Raw genomic sequence first — 16,750 nt, 5'->3', positions numbered from 1 at the left:
CATTACCTTGTTCACCAACCCGCACTGACCAGCGTGGCGAGGCATGGTCACGCAATTCCTACATGACCGACAGAGCATGGGGAGGCCTTCATCCAGCAGTGGATTGACAAAGGGGCCATTTACGCCGACATTTGAACATGCAGAAATGCGTGTGCGTCAGATATAAGTAGGCGACCAATGCAGTTCACCGAAACGATGCGAGATTCGTTAACTTCCTGATATACACAAAAAAAACAGTTCATATTCCGTCACCGTTACGTATTCTAGTTTGCTCAAACGCAGTCATTTGTACAATAATGATTATGTTAGCTTGTAATGCGCGGCCAGAGAGTAATCGCTCGCTCTCGTAGAGAGAGAGAGAAAGGCTCAGCGGTGAGAGGACGGATCGCATACAAACGTGAAGGCAGCAGCAGGAGCCAGGCAGTGAGTCGGCGTCAACAGTTGCCCCAGCTCTGCGGTCCTCTATATATCGAGGCGTTTGCGGCCATTGAATGAACGCGTGTCGTTCCGCGCATAATAATAAACCCCTGTTTTAGGGGTAAAATTGCATCTCTAGGAAAACTACGGATATCGATTCAAATCCCCTACTGCGTAAAATCTGGCGGCTGTTTGAACCCCTGGCTTCTAATGCTCTTGCCGAAAATTAGCCGCTCGGCTGGCTACTGGAACAGTGTCCCGGTCGACATGAGAATCATTGACAAGATTAACAACAACATTGAAATGTAATGTTTTTTTTTCCTTCCATGAATAGATGTTGTTGTGTTTTACTGGCGCGTTATTAAATGTGTACGCAGATCGTTCGTTGCGTGAGTGATAAGGTTTGGCTCTCCGGTTGCCCGGGTAAAAGTGGGGGAACATCTTGGTCCAATCCTGGCCAGCTGGCTACCAACCTAATAAATAAATACGCATCTGCCTTACACACGCGCACGCACGCACGCACGCACGTGTAATTGTAGACACGTGTAATTGTAGACACGTGTAATTGTAGACACGTGTGATTGTAGACACGTGTGATTGTAGACACGTGTGATTGTAGACACGTGTGATTGTAGACACGTGTGATTGTAGACACGTGTGATTGTAGACACGTGTGATTGTAGACACGTGTGATTGTAGACACGTGTGATTGTAGACACGTGTGATTGTAGACACGTGTGATTGTAGACACGTGTGATTGTAGACACGTGTGATTGTAGACACGTGTGATTGTAGACACGTGTGATTGTAGACACGTGTGATTGTAGACACGTATGATTGTAGACACGTGATTGTAAAGACGCTAACGGTGTATGGGGAGGCAGTGGGAGCATCGTGGTTAGCGCACTGCGATAAGAAGCAGCTTTGACGCTGGGTCGAATCCCAGTCACGGCTAACGTTAGTGGCGAGCAGTGCTAAAATACACTCCTGCCCCCCCCTCCCCCTCCCATACTTTATTCACCAACACAACACTGACCAAGCATGGTGAAGTATGGTCAAACAAACATCCCTCCACCCCCCCAAGACGGATACAACGCGGGCACGCCTCATCTAGCAGTGGATTGCTAAAAGGCTGTGAATTCAAATGACGACGCGGATGTGCGAAGTAGGGTGAGTCAGAGAGAGAGAGAGTCGCCCGTACACGCGACGATTGTCGCTGAATTTATCCCGCGATATTTTCCGGAAAGCTGCTGCGGTTATCTGGCTTGTCGGGATTATCGGCATTAGGAATTACCACCGACGTACAAGGTGGCGTCTATCCGTAAACAATCCTATATTATTGTACCCTATATTCCTGTAGCCCTATGAATAGATGTCTATATACACACACACACTGGGACATATCAGGGTACATTAATGTTGTGATCAAGTTCTTCTCGGACCGTGATTTCTGATTTCCGGCCGACATTAAACACTGGCTGGTGATGGTTATAGAGGCTTACGTGCCAAAAGGCGTGGAACTTTAACCACGCGCAGATAGCAAACATTATCTTCGCTAGGGGCAATACATTATTCGGCAATCGGGTGCACGGGGTCTAATGGTCCGTGGCAATGCTCGTTTAACCAAGAGCCACCTCTTTGTACGCAATTTACACTTCAGTAATTTGTAGTTATATATTTTAGTAATGTTTTTATTTATGATTCGCTCACCCTTTTCTCTGTTTTGCACGCCTATCGTTTTGTGTTTTTATTGCTCTTGTAACTCGCTCATCCGCACTCTACTTGGACATCTGTGAAATAAGATTTGTAGCTCATCGGATATTTCTCCTCCAGTCTAAATCATGATTCTGAGTCTGCATAAAACCCGTGAGCACTTCTTGCCGTGAACGTGTTTGGTTTAAAGTCAGTTCGTCCGCATCTCGAGTAAATCGTGATAACGATAATATAAAGCAGAAATTGCTTTAAATTATTTCACAGGCATACAGATAATAACGTAATAGAATGCATTAAATCATATTATTATTAATAGATATAGGTATATGCAGAGCACCCATACTCAGTGTATCTATTAACGAAATGTTATTTATGAAATAATAGTATTTCTTCCAAATATGGCATACCCTATGCATGCGAGCGTACACGAGTTATCACTGCAGTGCACGTATCCATTCACACTACTCACATTCACACACGTGTATACATGCATACACACATACATGTTTACACTAAGACACATACACAGACATTGCATGTACTTGACAACACGTGTACACGTACATGTTTACACTAAGACACATACACAGACATTGCATGTACTTGAATACACGTGTACACATACATGTTTACACTAAGACACATACACAGACATTGCATGTACTTGACAACACGTGTACACATACATGTTTACACTAAGACACATACACAGACATTGCATGTACTTGACAACACGTGTACACGTACATGTTTACACTAAGACACATACACAGACATTGCATGTACTTGAATACACGTGTACACGTACATGTTTACACTAAGACACATACACAGACATTGCATGTACTTGAATACACGTGTACACATACATGTTTACACTAAGACACATACACAGACATTGCATGTACTTGAATACACGTGTGGACGTACATGTTTACACAAAGACACATACACAGACATTGCATGTACTTTCAACAACACGTGTACACATACATGTTTACACTAAGACACATATACAGACATTGCATGTACTTTCAACAACACGTGTACACACACATGTTTACACTAAGACACATACACAAACATTGCATGTACTTGAATACACATGTACATATACATGTTTACACTAAGACACATACACAGACATTGCATGTACTTCAATACACGTGTGCACGTACATGTTTACACAGCAACACTCAAACAAGACAAAGATCCCCAGTATAGCATTTAACAGACTGTTGGGGCTTGTGCTGTTAGCCGGCACCTATTAATTCGGCCGGTACGATACACGAGGGGGTGGGTGGCCAACACCACGCCCGGCCGCCTTTGTCTCGAACCCAGCCCAGTGCACACTGAAGTCCACGGAAGGTGTGTCTTCGTGATTTGCACCCCAGTGTTGTTCGACATGGTGCCCGACGTTTCGATGATGGAGGCCGGCCGATGTAATGCATTGGCGTGCATACTACGAGCGCCACGTCTCTGCCCTACGTCAATCACCAACAGCGGCAGCAGCCGGCAACGCTCCTGCGTATAATCGAGGGAGACACGCGTGAACGGAACGTCGAACAACACGCCGTGCAAACCACCCACACCCCCCCCCCCCCCCCCCCAAAAAAAAATCGCCTCCCAGAGCTCTTAGGCTAAGTGTAGTCGCGCCAACGATCGGACAAGGGCGCAGAGCGTGAACGAGCCGCTATAGATTTTACAGCGCAACAGATGACCCACGTGCGTCAGTAGCGGTAGCAGGAGGCCTCCTATGACCGGCACGGGCAATTCAGAGGCTTGCGCGCCAAGCGCACAGCGATAGCGCGCGCCGGGTCCCTGTGGATGCGCGCGGGCGATAGGAGCCGCGGGTCGCCGTGGCGAGAGCGAGCGGAGACGCGACGGGCGACTGATTCACGCGCGCGCGCCCTCAACCCCCAGAGCCCGCGGCCTCCGTGATCACGCGCGTTCGTGACGAACGGACGCGCGGCTCGTGATAACGCGCGCGTATGTTGATGTGCGTACGTTGCGATGCCGTCTGTGCGTATGCGTGGGGGAGCGGTGTCGTAGCGGTTCGCGTGCTGCGCTACGAAGCCCGGCGACCCCGAGTTCGATTCCCATTCACGATCAGCCTCAATTGAGTACCTGGTGGAGTGTATGGACATTGCCACGAGGGAGACAAAGGCGGCTGCGCGTGGTACTGGCCACCGACACACTCGCTCACAGTACTTGCCCCAACAGTCTGCTCAAGGCTACGAGGAGGATAATTGTCTTATCATTGAACGCACGAATGCATGTCTTAGCGTAGCAAGCATGTGTGCGATGTATCCGTGCATATGCCGGTGATATATAGAAGCGCGTGCGTAAACGTGCAGTATCCACGTGTTCGTATGTGTTTTTTTTTTAAATAACGCACGTCATGTAAATCTACGCGATGTATCTGGCTATGTCTCCGTGTTCTTCGTAAAAGTACCAATGATGTAATGTATTGTTATCCAGACGGGTTAATTCACGACCCCTTCCTTGCTGTACTGCCTGGTTACCTCGCAGGCCAGCGAGCTTTGGAGCCTCGCCACAAATCTATCGCCATGCGTTCGCTGAGTCACGCAAACACTGGCCATTCTATTGCTGAGTCACGGATGTCGTCCTAGGCTCTCTAGAATGTAGAGTGTTCTTATTGCTGAGTCACGGATAGAGCTGAGAGCCTTACGATTGCTGAGTCACGGATAATTTATTGAGTATTACGGTTTCTGAGTCACGGATAGAGTCTAGAGTATAAAAATCACTGAGTCATAGAGTGTTACGATTACGCTGTCGTGCTTAGAGTCTAGAACGTTGCTATACTCGCGTTGCATGTAATTTTTTTAGTTTAAATGTCGCCGATTTGCGCCGCTTTGCGATAATGCGGTGAACCTTTAGCGAGCCATTATATTTCCCCAGCGATGTGATCGCACGCATCACGACACATCACAATCATGTAGGCGGCCCTTTTGGTCGAGTGAGTGACGGGTGTAAGTTGTTACACAAGCTAGATTCGATGCTTTCGTGACTGCAATAATTACTCTTTGGTTCATTCGGTAAAGTCACGTAGAAAATGAAATCAAAATCAAATAGTAATTTGACCAATATCATCCATCATACGCGATCTAACCCAAAACATCCTCGATGATGGATAGAATAACCAAACCAACTCATTTTAGCATCGGGTCCCTAACAATGCACGTGAGCGGGTGTTGGGTTTGATTGATTGGCTTCACTCACTCTGCCACTCTCACCCCTCTGCGTGCTGTGAAGAAGGGGCATTACCCGAAACGTCACCTATTGTCTACTTTGTTTCAATTATGAATTTGAAGTCCACTGCGTAATTAACGAATGTGTTGAGTGTGTGTTGCTGTCGTCAATGTGAATGAGCGTCTTCAACTTCACGGTGGGGGGAAAGGGACCGGGCGTGTTTACTAATCATCGGACGCGTGCGGCGCGTAACGTGGAAGCAGTTTTTGTCGTTGCTATTGTTCTTATTGTTGTTATTGTTTGTGCTTCTACACCAATGCCAATACAGCAGCAGCAGCAGCATCCCCAATTAACCAAACTCAGCGAGAGTGCGACGCTAAAGGCAATGAACAGCGGCCGAAGTCCCGTGACGCTTGACTTACATATTGTTCTAAAACACCAATTCGATATAAGTAAACGTTTCCAAAGAATTTTCGCGCACGTAGGGAGGATGTAATTGTGTATATTAAATTGTGATCAACGCATGTCCGTGTGCGCTAAAGCACAATTGTATAATTAAAAAGCAATGTATTATGCGAGCTATTATTGTTATTGATAGTTATTTTTTTGTTAGACCGCGGAAACAACGAGCGAATGTTTACGACATACAGCTGACATCATAATCAGTCAAATGGTTAAAGGTCCACGCGTGTCATTACGACGACGATGATGACGATCAGAACTGTATTCGCCTTATGGAGTACGATCAGCGCCAGTCATTAAACATTCAAATATATTCCCAAACGGCTCATGCATTGGTGTAGACGCACGTGGAAAGTGGTTGGGCTCGTATTCAAGGAGTACACTCACTGCATGTGCACACATCTTGTACACGAACAGCATTGGCACGCACCCTTAACGCTGCACGTATCTGCGGCACGTGTTGCCGCGCTTGTACGTGCGTCTGGGGAGTGGCGGCACCCACCGCGCTACGAACCGCGCCACCCAAGTTCGATTCCCGCTCGCACGGTCAAACACCAGTGACGATTATCTCCCCTAGGTCGACTCAGCGAGAAAGACAAAGGCGGCCTGCCACAGTGCTGGCACACCCACCGCCTCGCGTGCGGCATTCATCGTAGGTGCTGCTCGCGAACGGCTACTCGCCCCAAAAGTCTGTTCAGGCTCTACGGATGATCTTTGTCTTGTGTGTGTGCGCGTGTGTGAACAGCCTTTAAGTAGCGACTCTGTACAAACAATCGTTCGCGCGCGGCGTGTGAACGCGGGCATAAATACCCATTAAAACTTGGCGAGCGCGTTACGATCGGGGACAGATTTTGCCCCAGCGGTCTACGCTTAACGTGAACAATGCGACCATTGTCGCTCTCGGCGGTGTTGTTGTCGTCGTTGTTGTTGTTGTCGTCCTTGTCCTTGTTGTGGTGCTCATAATCATTGATGACGCGCGCTTGTGTCGCCCAAGGCCCCGAGTTATGGATGCGCGCGTCGGGAAATTTGATTGGCAGCGGCATCGCGGGAGGTGGCGCTCCTGATGATGATGATGGTGGTGGTGGCGGTGGTGATGGGATGTTAAGGTGGGGAGGAGCGGGACCGAGGTTGTGGGGGCAGGGCGGGGTATAGGAGGATTTGATTGACAGCGTCTCCACGACAACCAGCCCGAAATGGCACTGCGAGCCAATGGAGAGACGCGCGTTAAAGCGTTTAAGGGGCAGCGTCGTACGGAAACAGCGACGCTGTTTGGGGAGAGCGAGAGAGGGGGAGAGAGTGTGTGTGGAGGAGACGGGAAAGAGCGAGCGAGCGAGCGATAGAGAGAGGGAGGGAGGGAGGGAGAGCGCGCGAGGGTGGGAGGGAGAGAGGAAGAGATACGGGCCTCTGATATGAGATGAGATGCCAGCGTAAAAGTTTGCGCATTTTGCGTGCAATCGGCGAGCTCACTGCCCTCGCGGGAGGAGCCATTATTATCATCATCATCATTATCGCACGCCTCCCTGTGACGCATTGTCGCCGTTATAGGGGACGGTGCCGAGAACGGCTGTTGGTCAGCGTCGGCCGCCGCGCGCGCGCTCGACTCTCTGTTAGCATCGGCACCATCAACACCACCATCAACACCATCAGCACCATCAACACCACCATCAACGCCATCAGCAGCAGCGGCGGCGGCCACGTCCGCTCTGCATCCTCCATCATCGTCAGGAGCAACAGCAGCAGCCAGGCTTGAGCTTTGGGGGAAGTCATCCCGACAATAGCGTGCATGCCCTACTAACACGACCACCACCAAAGTCGCCACCACCAACACCAACAACAAACGACAACAACAACAACGATTACGCACACCAACAAGAAATCGACGCCCAATGTTCGCGCTACCGACGCTGAGCTTTAGCCCCCAGCAGGTTGCCAGCGTGTGCGAGACTCTGGAAGAAAGCGGCGACATCGAGCGCCTGGGCCGCTTCCTCTGGTCCCTGCCCGTGGCACCCGGCGCCTGGGAGGCCCTCAATCGTCAGGAGGCCGTCCTACGAGCCAGAGCCGTGGTCGCGTTCCACGCGGGCAACTACCGCGACCTGTACGCCATCCTGGAGGGGCACAAGTTCTCCAAGGCGTCGCACGCCAAGCTGCAGGCCATGTGGCTCGAGGCGCACTACCTCGAGGCCGAGAGGCTCCGTGGCCGCCCGCTGGGGCCCGTGGACAAATACCGCGTGCGCAAGAAGTTCCCGTTGCCGCGCACGATCTGGGACGGCGAGCAGAAGACGCACTGCTTCAAGGAGCGAACGCGCAGCCTGCTACGGGAGTGGTACCTGCAGGACCCGTACCCGAACCCGGCCAAGAAGCGGGAGCTGGCCCAGGCCACGGGACTCACCCCGACGCAGGTCGGCAACTGGTTCAAGAATCGGCGGCAGAGGGATCGTGCGGCGGCGGCCAAGAACAGGTGCGAGTGCCTTGCGTCCACGGGGGGGGGGGCGGGGGGTGGCTTTGTGCGTGTCCGTGTGTCGGTGCTTTCGCGGCGCAACGAGTGTTGTGGTTGTACGACTGTTGACAAGCGTGCGCCACGTAAACGTCGTGGGCCAACGTTGTGGGCAAACGTTGGGGCAACGTTGTGGGCGAACGTTGGGGCAACGTTGTGGGCGAACGTTGGGGCAACGTTGTGGGCCAACGTTAGGGGACCGACGTTGTTTTCGCGCGGCCAGGTGTTGTTTGCGACAAGCGCGCGCCGGGTAAATGTTGTGGGTTAACGTTGGAAGAAGCAACGTTGTGGCACCAACGTTGGGATAACGTTGTGGCAGCAACGTTCGGGTACCCGACATTGTCGGGCCAATGTTGGTCCAACGGTTTGAATTACATGCCCAATGTTGTCGCGACGCTGGGCATGTTTTTTGGATTAGTGGGCCTTTTACAACAACAACAAAATGCGCATGGCCGTATTTTTTTGCACGGTGTTGAATCGCAACGCGCGCGTTAACGTGATTATTCTTTGTGTTTTAGTTTTTTTACACACGCGCACGAAGTTTCCAGTGTTATTACTTTTTGTTTGTTTGTTTAACCAGCTGAGAAAACCTCGCGATCAGGCGGGCGGCGAGCGGGCATGAGTATCGGAGCGAATCGCGGTGTCAAACCCCCCAAAAAAACCGATGCTCCCGTGGTGGTCACGTTGCGCGCTTGGGTACGGGGTGACGGGTGCACGAGTCGGGGTTGCGGAGTTGCTGAGTTCGGGGTCCAACGCCCCCACCCCCCTACAGCACGCGAAAGTCGCGAGCAACTTTGACTCGATCGTCTATTGCGCAACGCGATTCGTGTGTGGACCACGCGCGCGCCGTCGATTTATTTTGTTTGGGTTCAACTACGGCGAGGCAATTTATTCGGGGGCGACTTCACCATTGCATGTATTAAGTCGCAACGCGTTGTATCAAGATACAGCTATCGTGCTGTGACGGTTCCACCTGAAGACGGAGGCTTGTGTTGCCTCCGAAACGTCGTGATTTTTATTTTATTTTTTTATTTTACTTTTATTAATTCTAATTTTTTACCTACGTGACTTTACCGAAAAAAAACCTAAGAATATGAATCCTTGCAGTCACGAAAGCTTCAAATCTAGAATCGCAACGCGTTGTTCACTGCGTGTTCTCTACCTACCTGTTAGCATGAATGTTTGCGCGCGTGCACGAGACAACTCGTTGCGCGCACGTGGCCCGTGCGTTCTGTTTCGACAAAATTCGGCGTGCGTGCGACACACGTCAGTTGTATACGGTGTGTACCGTGTGCACAGCACAGGTTTGTATGTACATACCTGGTTCAGAACGTCACTTGTATGTTTCCTATATGGACATTCGTGTTTACAACTACGCGGAATGTTATTACATGCGCGTATCATAATGATTGCAAATGCGTGTCTAGACATTTTATGTGAATATATATATATATACAATACTGTGTATACTGTCCGTTGTGTGCGCATACTCTTTAGAAATATATATATATGTACTAAGAGTATTGTGCGTGTACACATGTGGACAGTTGATACATATATAGTAACAGCTTCTATTACGTTTATATATATAAAATTAATTGTATGTACAATAAAATACAAATAATCCCCGTGTAGCCTCAACAGACTATTGGGGCAAGGGCTGTTAGCGAGCACCAGGCCCGGCCGCCTTTGTCTTTCCAGTGGCTACGTTTACACAACGTGCCAGGTACTCGTTTAAGGCCGAGCTGACATAGGGGAGGCCCAGGACCGTCTCACATAGTCGTCAGCAATGTTGATAGTGAGCTGCAATCGAACTCGGCTCGCCGGGTTTATCGCGCAGTGCACGAACCGCTCCTCCAAAATTGTATCCCGATATACACAATTGTATATATATTTTTCCCGATGTACACAATTGTGTATACACATATCCCTAAATACACACACACAATAGTAGCTATGCACATTAAACTGTCATCGTTCCATACAATGATACAATTTTACATCCAGCACACTCGCAATAATTGTTATTTACAGCCCAAAGTCAATCCACTGCTGGGTGATTGCTTCCCCACGCCACGCCCGCTTTATGGAGGCCGTTTGACCATACTTCACCACGCTGGGCAGGGGGGGCTTCGTGAATATTCGGTGGGGGCACACATAGCCGGTGACTCTAAATAAAGTCTGGCCGCGTTTGTCGTTGCAGTGGCGCTAATCACCGCCACCGCTCCTCGTGCCATGTTTACAAACCCACGCGTGCACTTTACGAAGTCGGGGTAAGTGTAACGTCTACACGACAGCGTTAGTTACGCATTAAACATTGACATACTTTATATATATACCTACAGTACTTGTATATATGTGTATATATGATATATGTTACATATATGTACACGTACACGACAGTGATTGAACACACGTGTTCACGCCGTGACACAAACTCGCATGCAGAGAGCATGTTTACAGTGTATGTATTTATATACACGTGGCATACATTAACCACGCAAACATTGCGCGCATTAATATATAGTATGATTAATTATGTAGATGCATACACACACGCGCAGTTGTGCGCATACACGGGTGACTTTCACGCAGTCTGACACCTCGCGTTAGTTTAACGTGCAGCTTACCACTCAATGCGTTGTGTGCGCACGTGCACATTGTACGCTCCCTTGCGTCTGGGTGGGAGTCAAACTCAGGGGGGCCGCGGCTTCGCGTAGCAGCTGCCCGCTGTAGAACATCGCCCGATTGTTAATCCACTGCTGGATGAGGCGTACACGCATCACTCCGTGATGGTGTTGGCGGTTAAGTGGACATACTTCACCTTGCTGGTTAGTGCCGGAAGCAATGTGTGTGTGTTTTACTATAATACAACAGTGGATATTGTTGTGTGTGTGTATATGTGTATATATGCACATGGTCGACTCAGCCTTAAATGAGTACCTGGTGCGGTGTGTAAAACATAATCAGCACTGGGGAGACAAAGGCGGCCGGGTGCGGTGCTGGCCACTCACCATCCTCGTGTGTGGCGACCTTCATAGGCGCCGCTCGCCAACATCACTTGCCCCAACAACCTGCCCAGGATATGAAAGGGGATCTTTGTCTTTGGATGTATACAAACTTATAACGGGGTTGCGTAATAGACGTTTCGGCCAATGGTCTTAATGTCGGGACATGGGCTTCACCCACTTCCTAATATCGGCGTTATCGTCACAACCTTTAAAACACGCGGAGCGGCATCACGAGTTCATGGAACGTCTGATATATAAACCGAATTTGGACTCGGCCTCATTCTAAACGACCAGACCCAAACGTTAATAAGCGTAGGTCTATAAAATAAAAACATGCATTAACATTTTGGTAAAACATTTTTAGTGGGGAGTGGAAATTATCTCCTTTCGATTAAATTTGTAATTTCTTTTTGGGGTTCGTCATATTAAAAGGAAAACACAAACGGACACTTAAATTTCGATTTAAAGCTTTCGTGACTGCAGGGATTCATATTCTTGGTTCTTTCGGTAAAGTCACATAGAAGGGAAATAATAACATAATAAAAATAAAACATAATAAAATAAAAATAAAATAAAACGGACACTTGTTTTCTTACGACTATAATATACAAAACAAAAAAATGTTGAAGAATATAATTTGCACAAAAACTATTGCGTCGAAATGTCTTGCGTTGAATCACCTCTAGAACGCTTCCAATTCACGTTGGTGAGTGGTTTACTTCGCAAAGTCGCATATATAGCACCCGTGCATCAGACATGAGCGATGGTGTTTGCACACGCGTGGCCTGGCTGATTCTAACATTAATGCTGATAAATAGCTCAATGTATTTTCATAAAATGTTATCATGTAATTTATAAGTATATACCGTAAATACACGTGGTTTTCTTTATGGCAAAGATACATTTTAAATACGCGCACTTATATTATTTGCGTGTTTACTGTATATATGTATATGGCGCGCACTTATATATAAAGAGGCCAAGCATATTATATAAAGGGATATCTATCGCACAACCTATGATTTTAACTCGACTTTAAATAAATCCCAAAATTGTCAAAATCAGATCCTCTAATATATTTGGGACTATTGACGTTTGGACCTGGAGATTTTTGTTCGGGTGCTGCTAGATCGATATGAAGATTTCTTTTTTATAATCGAGAAAACAATAAACTAATATACGGAACTTTTCTTCAACATTGCACGAATTCGATTGCGATGAATTTGCTGAAAATAAAATCTGATTATTTTCTTCCATAGTTCAATTCCTTGCGTGTGACGCTAAAGCCGATGCTAGTTAAATACGTCTCAGCCACAAACAGCTGTGTATTTTAATGATACAAAAATAAAGTAAAACAAAATACCCCGTTTAGCCTCAACAGACTGTTGGGACAAGTGCTGTTAGCGAGTAGCACCTTTGAAGGCCGGCATGGCACACGAGGGTGTTTGTGACCAGCACCACGCCCGGCCGTCTTTGTCTCCCCCGTGGCGATATGTTTACGTACCGCACCAGGTACTCATGAGGCTGAGTCGACCTAGAGGAGGACCAGGACTGGTTCAGATGTTCGTCACTGGTGTTGGCCGTGAGCGGGAATCGAACTCGGGTAGCCAGGTTCGTAGCGCGACGCGACAACTGCTGCGCCACCGTTCTCCCATTAATATTAAATATACAAACACACACGTACTTTTGTACAAAAACTCAACTCACTCTTCAGCAATTCGGTGGCTTTATAATAAAACAATATATATAATCCGTGACGTTTCGGGCTATGGCCCTTGATCATAGCACAAACACAGCGAGGCCAGTGAGAGATGGAAGAGTTGATAAGGGTTGGGATGCACAGTTGCGTATCTCCAAATTTGAATCTCGTCCCATCTCGGAAGCCAAGCAGGTGCTGAGCCTGGACAGCGCTTGGGGTTGGGGCGACCACCGCTCCACAGCAGAGCAAGCAGCAGGCGCCCGAGGCTGCAGGGCCCACGGCGAGACTTGGGATTGTTGTTGTTTGGCCCTTTCGAGAATCGCGCATTCACCAAGCCGCGCTGACAAGCCGTGTGAAGTATGGGTTAGATACACACACACACACACGTGCGCGCGTGTCTACACACGCACGCGCCTCCGCGGTATGTTCACAGAGCGTATGAATTATATAATACTTACTCATAATACTTTCATTTTATATAGCGTCATTTATGCTAATAACATCCCATGACGCTCTACGTTCATTATTTATGAGGATCAAATCCCATTTACGGCCATTACCAAGCAAATGGAAACACCTCCTACCAAGCAAAATCAGGAAAATATATATTGTTAAAGAAATTAAAGCAACACAAAAAGCGCGAACAATACACGTTATGACAGCTAAGAAGTGAATCGGTTTTCAGGTTCAGTTTTCATTTATTTCGTATAGCCATGAGCCATTCGGCTCTTGAATCCATGAGGTCCTACATACACATCCCAGACCACGATCTCAACTTCTCAACCAAGCCACAAAACCTTGACAGGAGATAGCAAAGATCCCCCGCATAGCCTGAACAGACTGTTGGGGCAAGGGCTGTGAGCGAGTAGCACCGATGAAGGTCGGCACTGTGACACACGGTGGGGTGGTTGGGCCAGCATCACGCCCGGCCGCCTTTGTCTCCCTCGTGGCGATGTTTACACATTGCGCCAGGAAATTGTTTGAGGCCGAGTCGACTTAGGGGAAGCCCAGGAACGAGCTCGGGTCGCCGGGCTTGTACCCCAGCGCACTAACCACAACAATACCGTACCCCGTATGAATTATATACACACACACACCCGTGGCCTCTTTACACACTGTCTCAATGTTAAATGCATGTGGTATCAAAATTGCATGCAAAGATCATCACGTAGCCGTACGCGCTGCAGGCGGAACTGTTTGTTGAAGGCCGGGGCATGGCTCGCGGGGAAAGGGTGCTATGGACGTCACCACACCCGGGCCGTCTTTGTCTTTCCACATGCGGACGTCTTCGCGCCGAAGCCAGGTGCTCGTTTGAAGGCCGAGTCGACCTAGGGGAGGCTCAGAAATCGGGTCAGGTATCACTCGCCGCCGATGTTAACGGTGGCCCTCTAGCCGCGTTCGTAGCGCGGTGCGCTACTCACTGCGTAAACGACGCTACCGCGCCCCACATACGAGTTCACACACACACTCGTGTTTACACACCCGTCGTGTGTTTACACAGTGCTTCCATTTTATATGCATACAATGTATAAATTATACACACACACATACACATTAGTGTTTGCACAGCGTTTCCACTTTTCACGTATATGAATTATATATACACACACACACAATAGTGTGTACACAGCCGTAGCCTGTGTGTACATTGCGTTCCCACTTTTACACACTCGTCCGTACGAATGAAACGAACGCATACAAACACATCCTCAGCGGCCATGGTCAATCCACTGCTCGGTGAAGGATCTCGCCGATATCCGGCACGGCCACGCGATGCAGCGTAGATCCACCCAGCAGCAACTCCTGGACACGAGTCCACCCCCCTTCCCCCGTTCCATCTCCGCGGTGGACTTCCGTACCTTTGACCAGACGGGACAGATGCATGCCTAAGTAGAAGACATCATACCAACCGAGCGGTATTTTTTAAATATGTTATTCATAATAATCAACATCGTGTACAGCAGCCGTTTGTCAAAATCTATTGCTCGAATGAGGCCGTATCAAGCACAGGTGGGTTCCGTCTGACCATACTTCACCATACTGATTAGTGCGAGCCGCGGTGGCTAGGAGATGTTGACTACCTCGCCAGGTATGCAGGAGCACGTGGGTCCGATCCAGACCCCCGACGCCTGCTGCTGTATATATTTCGAGTTTGCGTGTGTCTCTTTCCACGTGGTCGCCTGGATTGTTTCTCCGGGTCCTCCGGGTTTTCCCCCCTCCACATTTGGAATCGACATCACGCGTTGTAGAGTATTTGTGCTGCTAATTCTGTTTCCAACGTGATAAGCCACTTTCGTTGAGCTATCATTTGTGACGGCGAGGTCGCTTCAAAATAAAAAAAAGAGCTGGAACAGCTCAGTTGGCCTTAACTGTTAAAATATAAAAGTTTATTTTTGGGTTGACGAGGAGCGATTCAGATATCACTCACCACCGATGTTCGCTGTCACTGTGAGGAACCAAACACAAGCTTGGGTTTGTGTAGCGCAGTGCGCTAACCGCTGTCCCACCACTCCACCCCCTACTCTACAGCACAGTACTGCATTCGACAACAGCAGCGGCAATAACAAAAAAAAACATAAAAATAAAATGCTGCAATCACGTCCGTACGTAACGTGCGGATAAATAAAACAATGCTGTACAAAAACATGTACGAGCCACAGTGGCCCAGTAAATAAATGATAGCTTCCACGTTCATTCTTCAGTCTGTTAGTATTAAAGTTGCAGGCATTCTGCCCAGCGTTACACAAATGCAGGGCCCTCCTAAAGCATGATATCATTGTGATTATTATTATTACAAGCATATGGTCATACATAGTGCACGAGATGTGCTCATGTTGTGTGTGTCAATGTTTTTTTCCGTGTCTATATATGATGAATAGTGATTGCATAGTTAATACCGTATAGAGGTCTGCACAACACGTCTGGCGGATATATTTATTTTAAAATATTTTTTTTATGCGTTTATGAATAAAACTGTTATTATTTGTTATATAATTTAAAACTTGGTGTTCCACAAAGATCCCCTCGTACAGCATTTTAAAATATTTTTGGGGAAAAGTGCTGTTCGCGAGTAGCACCTATGAAGGCCGGCACGGCACACGAGGGGGTGGGTGGCCGACACCACGCCCGGCCGCCTTTGTTTCCATTAGTGGCGATGTTTACACACCGCACCAGGTACTCATTTGAGGCCGAGTCCACATAGGGGAGGCCCAGGACCGGTTCAGATAATCGTCACCGGTGTTGGCCGTGAGCGAGAATCGAACCCGGGTCGTCAGGTTCGTAGCGCAGCGCTAACCGCTACACCACCGCTCCCCCATTTATACGCACAGACACACACACAGGGCGAACGCGCACTATATTACACAAAAGAGTGATTGGGCTATTAATATGTAGCCTTTGATAAATTTTGATCCATTGTTAATTACTGTCCGATAGGGTAAGGCTTGTATTTTGCCGTTTGAAATACCCCCAAGACCTTTGTTATGAAAATCCACATGTACGCGTTATGATATCATATACATACAATTGTGATTTATAGTAATTTCACATGCATCGCATATCTGTCACAAAGTATATGTGGTATATGTCCAATCATATGCTGAATAGGCACAATGGATTTACGTAACATCTAAGGAACAGTAAACACATATATAGACTGCATACACGTATATATGCTCGATTAAATACAAAGATTGTCGGCCTCATAGCCTTTGATAGTTTGTGTTACTTTAGCGGAAGAGT

At 48.1% G+C, this 16,750-nt stretch overlaps 1 long non-coding RNA gene across 1 annotated transcript in view; it reads left to right on the top strand.

Annotated features, from left to right (window-relative positions):
* Window positions 1-1,342: 1,342 nt before the first annotated feature.
* The window catches only part of LOC144728712 (uncharacterized), a 35,549-nt gene continuing 20,141 nt past the window's right edge, over window positions 1,343-16,750 (top strand). The window contains exon 1 of the long non-coding RNA XR_013587562.1: window positions 1,343-1,587. This is a non-coding gene — a long non-coding RNA (uncharacterized LOC144728712). The remainder of the gene's footprint in view (window positions 1,588-16,750) is intronic.

Source organism: Lampetra planeri, chromosome 30 (assembly GCF_965212315.1).
Source record: "Lampetra planeri chromosome 30, kcLamPlan1.2.h2, whole genome shotgun sequence".
In the NCBI taxonomy this organism is placed as follows: Eukaryota; Metazoa; Chordata; class Hyperoartia; order Petromyzontiformes; family Petromyzontidae; genus Lampetra; species Lampetra planeri.
Note: the sequence above shows the minus strand (reverse complement) of the source record. Positions and strands in the feature narration are given on the sequence as shown.